Consider the following 4,427-nt stretch of genomic DNA (forward strand, 5'->3'; position numbering starts at 1 on the left):
ACTTTATTCGTGGACAAAGGGAGAGGCCACGGGGCATTTCCCGTGGGTCTGTCCAAGTGTTGGAGGACGCAGCCTCCTTTTTATGCCGATTTGCCGGCCGCATCTCCGTGTCCCTTTCCGCAGTGGCTGAGGTCCTTGGAAGGTACAGACTTCCCGATCTGCCTTCTGCATGTCCCCCTTAATATGCACCCCCTTTTTGTATAATAGATGATCTAAGTTCAGGAAGTTCAGGAATTTAGCAGGACCTTGGCTGAGCAGCAGTTCGTGTCAATTAGTAACATTATCTGGAATTGATGGTTTCTCCTGTCACTTCCTTATGCACAAGTCTCTGGCCCTATCTTGAAGCAGATTCACACTATCTATTTGTAAAGACACATTCATGTTACTCCTTTCAATCCCTTCTCTTCTTATTTTCCCAATAATTGTCTTTTAATTATCATTGACTCAATCTGTTCTTCGTGGCCTTCTTTGGTTTTGGGATTATTTTCAGTGACCTCATTCTGTGTCCTTTTGTAGCCGTTTCTGGGTGAGGGAGGCCTGGCTGCCACCTGCATGCCCTTGATCCCCTGCTGAATGAGCTGCACTGAGCAAAGGTGTGGTGCATGGTAAAAAGATGAGAGTTGCTGCAGCACCTGAGAGGAGAAACAGCATTGGTTTAACCCATGGTCTGCCAGGGAACCACGGAAACGTGTCCCATTCCCATCCTTTCCACGTTTGGAGCGGTACATGAGCTGCTTTCTTCTTTCCTTTGTTCTCTGTTTCACCACTTTTCCTTGGCCATCTCTTTGCCGAGAGCACTTTGAGTCATTTAATTTTCCACAACCTGCTGGTCCTTCTGCTGGAAGAGAATCTGATGGCATCCCAGGGTGAAATGTGGCCGTTGCTCATGGGAGTGCATTGGTGGGTGAGAAGGTCAGGAGCTGGAGCTGTGTGCTTGGTTATGATTTGGAGGACAGCTTGTAATCTAATGATGCACTGAAATGATCAGTGGGTTCTCTGGCACCTGGTATGAATTTGTTTGGGTTCCCAGGGGCTGCTCCATGGTGTTGTAGGATTTGTTCTGGTGGCCGTTCATCTTTTCCCCATTTTTGGGCGGTCCCAGAAATGCCAGGGATGCATCAATTGACCGCTTTTCTCTGATTAGATCATCACGTACTTTGGTTCCCAACTGATTTCCCTAAACTTATGGTAGCAAAAACCAGCCCAGTGGTCCAACCCACCCTATATAACATAGAGAGTGCCAGCAGATGCTGGAGTGGGGAGACGGATGATTCCCCCCAGATTTCTTGAGTGAAGATTTCACAACATTCTCAGTTTGCAGTTTTCCTTTGCAGCTTCAGCAATTTCTGTTGCAGTCAGAGATGCTCAGTGTGGGCTCTGCCTTTAGCGATGCAAATTCCGTCAGTGCAGGGAGGCAGAGCTTGGGGTGAGGGGCAAAAATTGATGCATTTCTAACCCATCCCCCACATCTACTCATAGTGGTTGAATAAAACACACCTGCTCATCTTTTCCCACTTATTGCCTGAATAATCAAAGAACTTCTTGACAATTTCCCCCCTTAGGTCTCAGATTCGGAGTGGATCGAGAGGCCCCTGTGTCCATCAGGAGCGGCCTCGTCTCGATGCAGAGGCGCCCTGAATGTTCTCAAGGGCTCTGGTGCGGTGGGTCCCTGGTGTGCTGGGAGCTCTGAGAGCCCTGACAATCCATGTCCATCAGGGGTGGACTTGCTGGTGCTGAGGGTGCTGCTGTCTGTGCTTGCAGTGTCCTTGTGGCCTGCAGCTGGAGCCCTGATTCCTTGGCAGGGGCTGTTTGGGTGGGCTCTGCCGTGCCGAGGAGGGCAATGCCTGTGCCAGGTGCTTGTGGCCGCCGCCGTCCCCTGGGTGCTGGGGCCCCCTTGGGCCCTGCGGTTCATCCTGGGGGGCTGTAGAAACTCTGCCATGGCCTTTGCCTTCACCTTGGCCTTTTGCTCATCCCTTCTTGCATTCCCCTGCTGAGCCTTTCTGGCCAAGTGCTGCAGGGGCTTCTTGTGCCTCTCCTGCAGCCCCCTCAGTGCCTGTGGGTGCTCATCCTCTGACAGCTGCTGAGCTTTCTGCAAAATCACTTGTTTTTGCAGTGACCCAAACAAGATCTTAAAAGAAAATCCTGATCCTTCCATGTACAATCCACATTTCCTAGATGTTCCTTCCTCTCCTCCTTGTGCTCACCCTCCCCTCCACATCCCGTATCCCAGAGCTGGTCCCCATCCTGCCACAGTGTCCAAATGTGTCCCCCCACAAGGAGAGTGGAGGAAGACAACGGAGAGAGGAGAAAGAGGAGCAGGAACAGGAGAGGAAAAGAGGAGCATGAGAAGCATGGGGCTCCATCCCCATAGTTTAGTGGGGAGGGGAGTTCGCTCCAAATATATAACGGGGTCCCCAAGTGGTGGTTTTTATTGGGTTGTGTTTATTTCTCACAGATTCCGGATATAAGCCCCAAATATCTGTGTGGGCCCTGGGATGGCTTGTTTTTTGGCGGGGATATTTAAATCTTGCAGGACCCCAAAGCTGAGCTGTAGCTACTCCACGTGGCAATTGCCAGTACCAGCGGGGAGAGTGGTGGAGGGGAACTCCAGGACTCACGGAGTGGGGTGAGTGGAGAGGGGCGGTCCTAGAGCTGGGGGACCCCGGGCAAGCCTGGAGAGGTGGGAAGCCTGGATAACAGGGGGGCACACCCCTGGGATTCCTGGACTCCCGAGATAGAGAGTCAGGGACCTGCACAATCCCTCAGCATCCCTAAGTGAGACCCTGGAGAGGGGGAAACCTCTGGTTCCATAGGATGCCCCATCAGCCAGGAAAGGGATACCCCCAGAACATTAAAATGGAGAGACCAGAGATGGGGAACTCCTGGGAAGGCTTTTCTGGGCTTAATCTTGGTGTTTTGGAGGTTTTTTATGAAACACAAATGCCTGGTGACTTCCTGAGATGACCTTGGGCAGGAGGAATCCCCCACCCCAAGGCACTCACCCCTTGTTTTTCCCCCAAACCAGTATTTGTCATTCCCAAGGTGTGGCTGGGATGGAGGAGGAGGAAAAGCCCTGGAGATGCCGCACGAGGAGGGGCTGCAAAAGCAGTCCAGAGAGATCCAAGGAAGGAAAGAGCCCCCTGTGCTGGGAAGGCGGCTGGAGATCCAGGCGGAGCTTTGGAAGCTGGTTGAGAAGCCTCAGGTGGGGAGAAGCCCTACAAGTGCTTGGAATGTGGGAAGGGCTTCAGGAACAGCTCCTATCTGAGGGAACACCAGAGGATCCACACTGGGGAAAAGCCCTACGAGTGTAGGGAGTGTGGGAAGAGCTTCAGCCAGAGCTCTAGCCTGATTCAGCACCAGGTGATCCACACATGTGGAGCGGCCTTACAAGTGCTTGGAATATGGGAAGAGCTTCAGGTGGAACGCTGGCATCATGCGGCACCAGAGGATGCACACCAGGGAAAGCCCTATGAGCGATGTGGGGCTCTACATGGGGGACACCCTGGATTGGGGAGGTGAAAGCTGGGTGCTGGAACAGAGACCTGGAATGGCTGGAGCACAGAAGGGCTCAGGTGGACATGTGCTTGCTGGCCCAACTATGAGGGATTCACCCCATTCTTTGTGGAAAGGTGAGCAGAGGGACGAAGAGAAGAGGAGAAGGAGGTGGGATAAGGAAGGAGGAGGAGCAGGAGGGAGAGAGAAAAAGGAAGAGCAGGAACAGGAGAAGCCTGAGGGTTGCCACCAGCTCTGTCTGCCACAGCCCCAGGAGCATCGGCCCCTCCTCATCCTGCAGGTGAGCGGGGGGGAGAGCTCACCCCAGATCTCTCGGGGGGGCCCCCCTTATCCAGGCTCCCCCCCTCTCCAGGCTGCTGGAAGTCGCCCCAGCTCCAGGATTGCCCCTCGCCTCTCACCACACTCTAGGGCTCCTGGTGTTCCCCTCCACCACTCTCCTGGGGGGCCCCAAGACTGATTTGCCCTCCCACCCTGGGACCGGGCGATTGCCACGTGGAACCATCAAAATATCCCCCAAAGGTGCATTTGCAGCTCACCTTTGAGGTCCTGCAAGATCCAAACATCTTCCGCCCCAGAATGAAAACCCTCCCAGGGACCCTTAAAGATATTTGGGGCTCGGTTCTGGAAGCTGCCGAGCTCCCAACACTCCCAAGAAAAAATGCTGCTCGGGAACTGGGGTGAACTGGGAAGCTTTATTGGGAACACTGGGAGCAGCCAGGCAGGGGCAGAGTGACAGTGGGGCTGGGGGGGACACACGACCCCCCCAAAATCAGCGCCGGGGACGGAGTGGGGGGTCCTGGCCAGGCCGAGGCCAGGGGGAGGGGCTGCAACCACTGCCAGCTCAGGAGCTCTGTGGGCAGAGAAAAGGGGGTGACACCGGGCTGGGGGACTTGGGGAAGCACACACTCCCTGGG

The sequence above is a fragment of the Corvus cornix genome, unplaced genomic scaffold (genome assembly GCF_000738735.6).
Source record: "Corvus cornix cornix isolate S_Up_H32 unplaced genomic scaffold, ASM73873v5 scaffold17, whole genome shotgun sequence".
In the NCBI taxonomy this organism is placed as follows: domain Eukaryota; kingdom Metazoa; phylum Chordata; class Aves; order Passeriformes; family Corvidae; genus Corvus; species Corvus cornix.